Source organism: Esox lucius, chromosome 14, assembly GCF_011004845.1.
Source record: "Esox lucius isolate fEsoLuc1 chromosome 14, fEsoLuc1.pri, whole genome shotgun sequence".
NCBI classification, from domain to species: Eukaryota; Metazoa; Chordata; class Actinopteri; order Esociformes; family Esocidae; genus Esox; species Esox lucius.
This window is the reverse complement of record NC_047582.1, coordinates 25,952,083-25,965,438: the sequence shown is the minus strand read 5'-3', so window position 1 is coordinate 25,965,438 and position 13,356 is coordinate 25,952,083. Positions and strand designations below refer to the sequence as shown.

At 38.3% G+C, this 13,356-nt stretch overlaps 1 long non-coding RNA gene and 1 other non-coding gene across 2 annotated transcripts; one reads left to right on the top strand and one right to left on the bottom strand.

Moving 5' to 3' along the window:
* Positions 1 to 7,703: 7,703 nt before the first annotated feature.
* On the bottom strand, positions 7,704 to 7,832 carry LOC114840915. The gene has a single exon (XR_003782907.1). It is a non-coding gene; the product is annotated as a U6atac minor spliceosomal RNA (small nuclear RNA).
* Positions 7,833 to 8,084: 252 nt separating this feature from the next.
* Positions 8,085 to 10,937, top strand: LOC105015256. Its single transcript, XR_828360.4, has 3 exons — positions 8,085 to 8,127; positions 10,281 to 10,343; positions 10,558 to 10,937. It is a non-coding gene; the product is annotated as an uncharacterized LOC105015256 (long non-coding RNA).
* Positions 10,938 to 13,356: the final 2,419 nt, after the last annotated feature.

Genomic DNA, 13,356 nt, shown 5'->3' with positions numbered 1-13,356 from the left:
GGACGTAGCTACACCCCAAATGGAGTGAGCGCAGACCATGCCAAGGCGACTCTTGCCCTTTGCTGTCATGTGTCACGGAGACACTGATACAGACGTTGCTTAGACATCGCCCAGCCCAAGCTGGTTTGGCAAGGCAGAGAAGTTGGCCACATAACCGTAACCCTTGGGTTCAGTTCATATACTGTGTGTGTATGACATGCTCTGGGTACATGGGGAAAACCTTTGTTGGCATTGAGGCTATGGAGTCCAGTGCAGTTTTGATAACTGTTGGCAAACCTTCATAGCTATAGATATACTGTACAGCTCCCTTGTTGAGGGTGCCCTCGCAAACTTAATAGTACCAATGACATTTAAAGGTAAGCCATTTACTCAAGATTGGGCCACAAGGGGCAAAGCCCATAGAGCCCAATCCTACGACCGTGGGGACATCTCTGCTTGCCTGGCCCGATAGCAAGTTCTCTCTGCGAAGTCATTTCCACAGATCCCCTCTCAACAGGAGGATGACATTAAGGAATTGGGAAAAGGATTTAGGGAAGGTGACATAGAGCAAAATGCTTGAATAATACCTGAGTCAGAGCAAAGATTAGTCTTTCACCACAATAACACCCCAAAGTCCACAGCCAAGACAATGCTGGAGTGGCTTTGGGATAAATATGTTAATGTCCTTGATGGGCCCAGCCAAAGCCAAGATTTGAACCCCACTAAACATCTGTGGGAAGACCTAAAGATCACAGTTCACAGATGATCCTTAGCCTCTGATAAGAGTTTGAGAGGATCTACAAGGACAAACAGGAGAAACAGGAGAGAACCAGGTGTGCAAAGCTGGTAGAATCATACCCTTTAACTGTAGAAGCTATAATTGCTGTGAAAGGCACATCATCTGAATACTTATTTACATCAGATATTTTGAGTAGATTGAGTAGACTGGGTCTGAATACTTTCCTAAGGCACTGTATGTCGGGCTTGCTGAAGTGCTCACCAAGCTGTTGCTCCACTACAACAAATGAGGTGCCTAGTTGGATCTACACACGGTATCACCCTGAGGCGCATCTGTTATGATCTGTTATCTGTCATGATCATCTTGTGTGTTATGACAGTGCAACAGCATTGCCCTGATCTGGCGTGCACGTCAAAGCGCGTCCCCATAGTGTGAAAACTGCATGACCGATGGGAAATGATCTGGGACTGCCAGGCTAGGGAAGAGTACACCAGAAAATGGAACCAAACTGAATTAAAAAAATAAATCACCTCATGGCTTCCGACTGCTTCCTTATCCCTTTCAGCTCCTAATCTGTCATCCTGCCCGCTCTCATCACAAATCACATCACAGCTGATCAATACCCCCCCCCTCACTTCTTGCTAGTGTATTTACAGGTTTTAGAATATAAGATCACCTAAAACTGAAATGTCTATGAAATGTTGAGTCCTTTTCTTCTCCTTTCCAATTCTCTCTCCTTTTCTCTTTTTAGTTGAGATTTTTTAAAGAACTACTGATCAGACAAGGGGTTGACGGAGACTGTGAAACTGTGAAAGGCTTTGTTTGGCTATGCTGTACAACCAAAACATAACCCCATACATCACAGGACTCATATGATGTCCATCGCCAACATACCCAACATGCTACAGTGGTTTGAATTTCATGTGAAATGCAGAAAATGCGAAGGCAGCAAGGCACGTTCCAATTTAACTCAGGGGTAGCATAATATCCTTCTTAAAATGTACTGTAGGTCATTGTATTTAAACCCACAACGTTTATGGAATCCCACCAATATGCCTGCAACCAATTGAGAGAGAAAGAGAAATGCAGAAAAAGAGAAAGAATGGAATAGAAAGTGAGACATCTCCTCATTTGTGTTAATGGTTTGTTACCCAGCGAGCCCAATTCTCATCTCCCCCTATTAATTCTACTTCCACTCTCTTTCCCTACTCATTAGCAACCAGCAAATGAGAGACCCGATTACAGGCTGGTCAGCAGTGGTTTTGCCCTGTGCCCAGTGAAAAGCATAAGCCTATAACTATGAAACTTCAAGCCCTGAAACAATTGGATGACAACATCACATGGTGTCTTGTTGCATTATGACCACATTTTATGGGGGCGTTGAGAGTATGCACAATGGCGTATTCACATTCAAAAAACGTATAGTCCACACACACACACACACACACACACACACACAGTAAAGCCTATTGCTCACATGGATGCAAGTGAAGTCAGATATAATTAATCTCAGCAACTATTCTATTCTTCTATGCTCCGTCTGGGCAACCTTGTAGCTCTAATCCCCAATGACCTTTTTAATAGACTCTTGTTGACAATGTATAGGTCTTAAAGCCAGCTGGCCAGGTGACCATGGTTGAGGGGAGGTTGGCCAGTGTTCGGGGCTTTTGTTGGGATCATCGCAGCACTATATAAGTCATAGAGCTCCACTGGGCTGCAGCCCTGGTCCAAAGAGTACCTCAGCGCTCCATTCAGTTTCAACTCGCCATGGGAACGGTGGTGACAAAATATCTATTCCAGATGGAAGAAAGAAACGACCAACCAGCAGATTCAGCTGTCGCTGACCTATTTTTCATTCTGACATTTTTTCACTTTTCCTCATGCTTTTGTGATTCCCGCTTTCAGATTTCAAATGACTTTTCTATTTCTACAGGAATGAAAACTAAATTTAAACTAATAGAAGCACAGTGGATTCGTGATTTTTATTTAACAATAAACTTTGGAACTTTGTTCTATTGTGTAGGTTTGAATATGAGACTGTGGGGATCAACTGTGGTTCGGGGACTTTTGACTGATGCTGTCTGCGTTTCCTTTTCATTAAGTTATTTTTCATAATGATGCAACAAGCCCTGATTATGTAAATGTATCACGTGTGGAAGTACTACCCATATGTACTGTTGAGTGTGGCTTTACTGTGCAGTTTGATACTTTTACAGCCCTTAATGTCTTATTCTGGAGTAAATAATTAAACTTGTAAAACTTTAACTCTACACTGGTGCAAACTTGAATATCTCAGCAGCCTGTTCCTCAGTTCAGTCAAGGCTAATATGGTCCTGAAGGGCCTCCAGGCTGACCGGCAACAAGAAAATAGCAGTATAAAGAAAGTAAAAAGAAAGGTTTGTAACTGATTTCAGCGGGGTGCCCGTATCAAATAATCTGACTGAAGAAATTCAGACATACTGCGCTGCAATACTCACGTTGAAGCCAAAGTCTGTTGGCCTCCTAATTAATTTCTCATTTAACTCTCAATCAGCCATTTCTCTCATTGCGAACAAAAGGCGAGCTGACCTCAACTGGTCCACCAGCCGGCCTGCCTGAGGCTTGAGCTCCAGACACAAAGAGACGGCACGCTGTGGACGGGTCTGGGCAGAGACGACAGATACGTGCCTTTCCCTTAGGAAGAGTCCAGTCTGTAACCATGAGGGTGCCTCGCCACATGCTGGACAATAGTTCATCAGCCTCTGCCACTCTTCCTGCACCTTGTGGTTGAAGCACACATCTGTTTCAGGCAGATGTTTTTGGTGGTTCCAACACTGTCGTTATACATATTAATACAGGTTGCCTTTCTCCCACACACAAAAATGGAAGAAGTTGTGTTCTAAACCAAGCTGCATCAGTACACACACTGAGAAGGCAGCTGCACAAAGAGCCGGATCACCCTAGGTCACGAGTGTCTTCCTTCTCTAATCGGATGTATTGCTTTAAAACATTCCAATGTTGAACGTTACAACATCATTTTAAATAATAAAAAAAATATATGTGACATGAGTCATCATTGCGTTTCACCCTTTTTTTTTTTATTATATATATATATATATATACATATACATAAAACCAGACCTGGAAGATTTCTGGGATTTCTTGTGAAAGAAGTGCTTGCCCAACCAAAAAACACTTAAGATTCCTCTTAACAAAAGAAATATGAAGTTCATGGTATGCGCAATAGACTGAAAAATTTGAGCCGTCATGATTTTCATGAAACCGAGGGGGAAAATGTGATACTGTTTATTTTCGCATTTTGCCACTCATTAATTGCATAAGGAATTTAAGAACAGCTTCAAAGAAGGCCTGTGTTTGGTTTAAGACAAGGCCGGGTAGGCGTTTTGACAACCGTGTAAATCTTTTCAGAAGATGGGATGGAGAAGATTATGTTTTTATATTTGCTTCAATTAGCTATACATTGATCCAATATTGAAAAAATTATATTTCCTATGGATACAGTCCGGAAATATTTGGACACTGACACACTTTTCTTAATTCTGTCTCTGTACGCCACCACAATGGATTTGAAACTAAACAAACAAGATGCAACTGATGTGCAGACTTTCAGCTTTAGTTCAAAGGGTTCAACATAAATATTGTATGAAACGTTGTAATACTTCGTCGAGAATCTTTTGCAGTCAATGGCTGCTTGAAATCTGGAACACATGGACATCACCAACCGTTGGGTTTCCTCCTTTGTGATGCTTTGTCAGGCCTTTAATGAAATGCATGCTTGATCGGGTTGAGATCAAGTGATTGATTTGGCCATTGCAGAATATTCCACTTCTTTGCCTTAAAAAAACTCCTGGGTTGTTTTCATAGTATGTTTTGGGTCATACTCCATCTGTAAAGTGAAGTGCCGTCCTATCAACTTCGCTGAATTTGGCTGAATCTAAGCAGACAATATATCTTTATACACTTCAGAATTTGTCCGGCTGCTTTTGTCTTCTGTCACATCATCAATAAACACTAGTGACCCATGCATGCCCATGCCACTGCCACCACCGTGTTTTATAGATGATGTGGCTTTGGATCATGAGCCATTCCAAGTCTTCTCCATACTTCTCCACACCATTCCAAGCATTCTGGTACAGGTTGATCTTAGTTTTATCTGTCCAAAGAATGCTGTTTCAGAACTGGGCTGGCTTTTTTAGATATTTTTGGCAAAATCTAATCTGACCTTTCTATGTTTGAGGCTTATGAACTCTTTGCACCTTGTGGTGAACCCTCTGTATGTGCTCTAGTGAAGTCTTCTCTTTATAGTAGACTTGGATGATGATATGTCTACCTCCTGGTGCGTGTTCTTCACTTGGCTGGATGTTGTGAAGGGGTTTTTCTTTACCATTGTTGTCTTCCGTGGATGTCCAGACCTTTTTGTGTTGCAGAGTTCACCAGTGCGTTCTTTTTTTCTCAGAATGTACCAAACTGTTGATTTGGGCACTCCTAATGTTCCTGCTTTCTCTCTGATGAATTTATTTTTGCTAGTTGGATGTGAATACCCTCATATTAAAGCTGACAGACGGCACTTTAAGCCCATATTCCTTATTTAACTGCAACTTGAATATATTTTGGTAAACAAAATAACAAAACTTGTGTCAGTGTCCAATCATTTCCTGACCTAACTGTATACAGTTACTGTTGACACGATGATGAAAATGTTGAGGTGGTGTATACCTACACAAAACACATACCTAATTTGAAGTGGATCTAAATATTCCCTATGGAAGAAATTAATGGTGTATGAACCGAAAGTCCCATTTCCAGTTGTGCCAAAAGGTTTTATGGGGATAATGACTAATTTCAGTCTATTCCTCAGCAATATAATGATTTTGATGAAGCTTCTCAAGTTCCTTCTTAACTGTCTTAACTTATTTTCTCTAGGCAACCTCTCTAGCTAGCTATCATGCTAACTGTGGCATTCTTGTAAGCATTCTACAGATAATAATTCTAAAACAAATTCTCTGATTTAATAGGTGGGTGAAATAAATTCTAGCATTGCCATTGACAATTTAGTTTTAAGGTTATGCATCAGTACTAGGGTTAAGGTTAGGGTCACGTTTTGGATTAAGCTAATTAGGTTAGGGTTACTGACCACTACACCCTACAAAACCCATTCTATTTAATAACACTAACTGTGCTCACCACTACCCCTAGTGGTCAGTCTGTAACAACTGAAATATGTTTAATAATACCACATTAACCCAGCTGACACATTCAGTCAATCACATTCACTTCAAACATTACCTTCCAAACTGCACTGGAGAAGGAAATGTTTCTGTGTCAAGATATTGATACTATTGACTGTTTTAGCAAAAAGTTATGCTAATCACTGAACGTCAGTCTCTGAGAGAGTGATTGTATTAAGGATTGAACCAAGCAGTGGACCTGTGAATCTTAAACAACCCCTTCTACCTACCAAATTGTTTATAAGGCCCTCCATTGTCACATATTGCAGACAAAACTCAGAGCCTGACTTCCAGAATGTGGCAAGGGGATCAATAAACCCATCAATTTAGGGACATACTTCAGTATGCAATTCGTGTTCCCCAGTAAAACAATAAATCAAGCATGACGTTTAAATTCACAAATCCCTAATTTTGTTTTACAACACATAAACATGACCTGTATGAGGTATTTCATAATTTACATATTAGGTTAAGGTTTCAAAATCAGACAAATATGTGTCATATCATTAGGCTCGCAGGGCTATCCATTATTTATGGCTAAACCCTCTCCAATCCACACTATGCCCTCAATTTGCACCTTCATGTGTGCCTTCCCAATTTGTACAAGTCTCCCAAAGCTGTGAGATAGAAAATTTTTGAAGGAGTGAAAATGATCCCATTTGAATTTCACACTTGTTTTATTCATTATAAGTGGATCATGAATTGCATCATTCAAGTCACTCGTGTGTCCCGAAGTTGATATCTTTATTAAACGCCTAGCCCACTATGTGAAAGTCACCCCCTGAGTTTTGTCAGCAACAAGTGACCGCGGAGGGCACTGCAAGCAAGTGCATAGTGGATAGGGGTTGGAATGAGATCCACAGAATGTAGCATTTTACGGGATACAACTTTACTCATAAAGTCAGTGTAGTGGCAGTCTCAAAGGAAGTGGCCACTGGAGGGAGTAATGAGCCTCCACAACCTTGGTAATTTTTACTCTCAGCTTTGGGACACTTATGCAAATGTCAGAGATGCACATATCAACCGGCAGGTAAGGAGCAAAGGTGAAGGAGAGCATTTGGAATTTATGTGCAAAGCACTCAAACATGCCAGCCCAGACTTATTTCGTTTGACTGGCAAAAATTTGGCACTTGAACTGTGTAACTAGTTGTGAAACTGTTCATGTTCAAATATAGGAAATCAAAAACATGCATAGGATGAACCTAATAAAAAACAAACAACAACATTTGATTTATCTTCATTTCAAATACCTCACTTGCATGCAGGCGTGATGATAAATGGAACCAGGAATTGTCTTTGGTAGAGCATGTCTGCCCTCTGCTGGTAAATGTAGAAATATTGTTTTTATCCTCTAATTAGCTACTTAATTCTGTAAATATTACTTCTGATATGCTGACTATGTACTATGATAATTCTTTAATCAAAATCAGCCATGGAAATGATGTTCCTTTTGCCTTATCCGTAACTGACTAATGAAAAACAATGGATACATTTAAAATGATCCCTTTTCTTCAGTGGTCCACTAAGCTAAGTGGAATCCCAGAGTCACCAGTTGTTTAGTTTGCATAATTTAATTCAAAATAATATTATGCCAAATTGTGATATTGTTTGATGTGTAAATGTGACCAAAGTTACATAGTTATTGTTAATTTACTAATTCTAAAACGACAGAGAATGTTGTTAATAAAGATATTATGTAGCTTTCATTATTTTGGAACTTACATTGAAAACACGTTGTTGTAAATAAGTTCGGGGTACAAAAAACTTGGTTGAAGATGCCACGAAGTAAGTGACAATGCCTTAACCATATGTGTGTTGAAGACCACTAGGGGTCTCTTCCATCCTTGTCAAGGGGAGTGCTAACCTTCTCTCCTTTCATACAACACGTCAAAGATAGATAAAATGGTCGGTATTTAAACCACCACTGGAGTATACATGTCTTGGCTACGGTTTACGTAATCTATGTTTACAATTTGAGCAACATACAATAACCGGTGATTATATTCTACCTTCTATCATCAGACATATGTATTTAAATCCAAATCAGTAATTACATAACGTTTACTTTTTAACAACAAAAATACCCAAGATGCATGGCGAATAATTACGTATCGTCGGTGTGACGAGACCCGGCGTTTGATTCGGCAGCAACTATACAACTTCCGGTTTTCGGATTTCGCGGTAAAACATGATATTTATGATATTAAATTAATATACTTTACCGCTTTGATTAGTGTATATTGTAAATATTTATTATAAAAGGAATATCAATATATAAAAAATAGAAACTAACGAAAAATACTGTTTAAATAATAGTTTACATAAGATCAATATTATAAGGTGGGTCACACTGAGAAATGGAAATGTAATAAATTATTGTTGAAAATAATTCTTGTTTTAAAATGGGGCACTATGTAATTGTAAGTGTTTCTGTATAGGGCAAAACGTATTTCAGATCCATGGAGTTACATTGTAACCAATGGAATGCCAGCAAGACCCAGCACCGAAATGTGTTCCGGCACCTACTTTTAACAGATCCCGTCTGCTGCGCATTACTTTTCTATTTCCAACACTGTGTTCGCTTTGCACTGTAAATAGTCTACTAAAAGCAGTCAGAGTTCATAAAGTTGATTATTCCTGCAGCTTCTTGTAGCTTCAGCACTGCCTGACAAGACTGGGAAAGTTTTAGGTTTTTGTTTTCCTCTATTTGCGCTACCGTCGCGAATTTTTGCCAACCGCATCCATGTCTCTCATGCCCCAATGTGTTCCGAGACCTCCCGATTTAAAGTTTAACCACTGCCTTGGACTAAAGGAAAACATATCTTGTTGTGCCGTTGGATGTCAGAATAGGAATGCTAAAACAAGATGAGCTTCATTTTTATAGAATAACGTCGTCGAAGCCACCCTTTGAAGTTTATGCTTGCAAGCCATTGAACAGACAGATATCTGAGGAAATCATACAAAATGGTCGTCTCTGCAGTGCTAATTTCATATCAGGCAAAGTTTTGTACACTATTTATCACACACAGGCAAAATCAATGATGTAGTTATAATAATAACGATAAATTGAACGGAATGATTCGAACTTTTTACTGAACGACTCGACAAGAGTAAAGAGGTTACTGTCGCTTTCTGCCACCAGTTTGGCTCCGCCCACAAAATACATCATCAGTGTTTACTAACAAAAAAAAGTTCTATAGTTTTTGTAATGCAGTGCAGAATACTTGAATACACACTGTATTAGGCCATCCAATGGTTACTTACATTTACAATTGGTAGTATACTTAAGAAAACTTCACTACACACTGCATTGTCCCCATGGCAAAAAAAATAACCTAAACTATATGCCAATTACACACTATATTCTGTGTACCTTTCATGAGAAAAAGAGAGGTGACAGTCTGATATGTTGATGTTTAACTAGGTTTTTCAACAAGGAGAAAAGAAAGAAGAACATATTCTTTTGGAGATGCAAAGTGGCACAAAACATCTGACTAATGACCTCTGGTTTTCTCACCTGACTTTCTGTGATGGCTTTGATTAGGGACGGACTAGTGAGAAGATTCTTGGCTCATACCCATAGCCGATGTTCATGTAACACAATTGGCAGATACTGATGTTTTGTTGTTCGCCTGTAAATCAGGAAAGCTTCACAGAAGAAGTAACTGTACAGTATACAATATAATAGGTACCTAGATCGGGTAAGACGGTTTCTGGAAAGGCGCATTTGAGAGAATTTGTCAAATTAAATGTGTCTAAATATTCATAAATATATATAGAAAATCTGTGTGTATATTCATCACAACTCACAAATAAAAATAGGATTTGTAAATGTGAAAAATTAATATTTTGTAAATGCAAACATTATCTGTAAGTATGTATACGTTTCAGAAATATAAATACAATTTGTGAAAATGTAAAAACATATTTTGCAAATAAAACACAAATCTGTAAAATATTTACAACTGTTGCTTTACATTCACAAGTGTTGACTTACTGATTAGATAACGGTATGTTGTTGACTTGCACAGGTGAATTATTTTCATTTAGTATGAGTCTTTCACATCGTGCTAACTTTAGTTGTTATAAAAGGAAAACTGTATGCATGTGTTAGTCCTCAGAATGTGATAGTTCACCTACATCTTTAGTTTGTTAGAAGTGTATGTACTTTTTATGTGGCAAGTATTGATCGCACTTCTGGCTTTCACAGGTTATTTGAGAAGGGTTCCCAAGATGCTTTAAGTTTAAAACAAACTGGAATATTGGATCTTTTTATCTGGAGTAACCCGTAATATAATGTGTTTGCATTTCTCTTTGTTTCCCTCCTACTGTAGCTTGTGTCAGTGTCCCCTCACAATGTCCTTCAATGTCCCTCACACTAAACCTCAAGGAAATAGGTGAACACCCTTCAGTTCCTTTGCAGTATTTCCCTAATATTCAAAGTGTTAAATTTACTAAATGTATGAACTATACTGTTGTGATCTTTGCTGACTTCTACACTACCTGAAACTCAGGGTTCTTACCATTGATTTGATACTGTTACTTAATTGCACAAAAAAGATCCATCAATCATTGTGACATTACCCTGCTTCTCTGTCCTTCTTTTTTCAGCAATGTGTTTTAACGACTATCCTCTTTGCCACCACTACCAAATTATGGCTCGTCATTGAACTCCTAAAATAATCTGTCTCCAAGTCATCAGGAACTAAGGATTATTTCTCACAGAGGAGACCATAACATAAAATATACTGTATAGTTATTAATATTGCTTTTATTAATATAATTATATTTTTTGTTATGAACCATGTATTTGTTTGACATCAAGTTGTCAGTATGAATGTACAAAATACTCTGTATTTATTAAATCCCCATTAATTCAACTGAGTAATTACATACTGGAGTATCCTGATGTCATCCTCTATTCACTACTGTCAATGAGCAATTACAGTTCAAAAGTTTGCATACCCTTGGAGAATTTGTAATATATGTACCAAGAAAACATGGGTGAGCAGGCAAAACACATTTATTTAATTTCTTATGGGATTCATATTCAACTGTAGGTTATAACAGAATGGCACAATAATAAAACAAAACATTTCAATAAAGAAAAAAATGAAATGACCCCTGTTCAAAAGTCTGCATACCCTTAGTTCTTAATACTGTATATTGCCCACTTTAACATCAATGATAGCGTGCAGTCTTTTGTAATAATTGTCTATGAGGCCCCGAATTCTTGCAGGCGGTATAGCTGCGCATTTGTCCTGGTAAAATGCTTCCAGGTCATGCAAAGTCTTTGTTCGTCTTGCACGAACCGCACATTTGAGATCTCCCCAGAGATGCTCGACGATATTAATGTCAGGAGACTGTGATGGCCGCTCCAGAACCTTCACCTTTTTTGACACTAATTGCAATTTAAAAAGCAACAGGTATGGGAAATTACCCTTTAATTGCCATTTCAACCTGTGTGTGTCACGTTTTGTGTCTGTAACAAGGCCAAACATTCAAGGGTATGTGTTTTGATCAGGGCCATTAGGGTGATTTCTGTTATCATTATGATTTAAAAAATTTCAAAATCAGTGCCAGAAATTGCATTGTATGCATTTCTATTCATCATTTTCCAAATCCTCTGCTACTGTTAACATGAATGTAATGGAAATACAGTAAATAAGGGTAAAGAACAGTTGCATCAACTATATTAAGGATTAAAACATCAGATCATAGACATGGGCAAGATGTAAGGTCTTTCAAAATAAACTATTTGAAAGAAGCAAGAACCCTCCCTCCTGGAAGGATGATGTCGCCTAGTTTTGTCTGTTGCTGCTCCCATGCTCTGGAATAATCTCCCATCCCACATTAAGTCCCGTTCCACCATTGACAATTTTAAATCAAATTTAAATACACATTTTTTCTCTTGCTTTTAGTTCAGTCTGACGTTGTCCCTTGGTTTACTTATTATAATGTCCTCTTACTGTGTTTTAATCTGTTGTTGGTTTTATTCAATTTCTCTTAACTTCTTATTGATTAGATTTTACCAAATTTTAGTTGTCTTAAGTGTTTTCCATTTTAGTCTTGCACTATATGTATTCTATGTACTATTGTATTCTATTATGTATGGTTGCCTTTTATGTATTATTCTCTTAATTATGTATACAGACCCCGTAGCACAGGGGCATTATTGCCTCCCAGCAAGAATTCTTTGCCCCCCAAAAATAGTTTGGGTAATGCTTCCCAATACTGTACTTCACTGTTGGGAATTAAGGCTAGCTCTCTTGTCTTTATCTGCTGTTGGGAATGTAGGCTAGCTCTCCTGCCTTAATCTGCAAATGCGATCGGATCGAAGATGTGCTTTAAGTGATGTGATCACTAAACTACTGCAGTTACTAAAGCTTTCAAATTTGATTGACATGTCTGTATTTTGTTAGTATATAGCCTCAGCAAGCCATGCATGCAAAGACTATTTGCTTTCCGTCCGTCATGCTTTAGCTACCATTCTAATTTGCCATGGCAATCAAAAGCCCGTCCAAAACGTTTGTTCTAGCGCCTGCACGTATACCTGTTTTGAGGCAGATGTTAATCCATCGGTCTCGACTGTAAAGCACTTTGTGTCAACTATGTTTATAAATATGCTATATAAATAAATGTGACTTTCCACAAATTGGGATATTGGTTACATTTCTCTCACACATACACACAGGTAGCGCGTGCGGAGGGTCGTATCTTCTGCTTACAGAACTGTCAACTACACTGCTGATGTTACCGTGCGTCTGAGTCTCCGTAACCAGGGCAACGATGACGTTCAGTGACAGACAACTCGCCTGTCATTCTGATTAAATACTTCTCCGCTATATTTCATGGAACAATTTTGGTTTAATTATTTTTCTTGGCAGCCTAAGCTTAACGTAGGGTGTGCATGAAAAAAAAATATAATACGTATAATACGGGACGGGTGGCAACCCTAGGTTAGATGGCTTCATAACTTTAGTAGCTTACTAGCTGGCTAGCTAGCCAACCAGATGTAGGCTGACATAACTGTGCTTAGGTTAGTTGCCTAAATGTCGAAAACACGCTCCGCGTCGTATTACCCATTGGTGATGCAGTCAAATATTGTTACACAAATAAACGTTATACTCACATTTCAGGAAAAAACGTGTACTAACTACCTATAGACTCCAATCTACCAGGCTCCAATGTGTCTCAATATTTTTTAAATATAAAATTCAGATCCGTAAATAAAATTCACATTGTTAAATATTTTACAGATTTGTGTTTTATTTGCAAAATGTTTTTACATATTCACAAATGTAATTTATATTTGTGAAATATGTTTACACATTTGCTGATAATGTTTTTATTGACAAAATATATTTTCACATTTACAAATTCTATTTTTATTTCTGAGTTGTGATGACA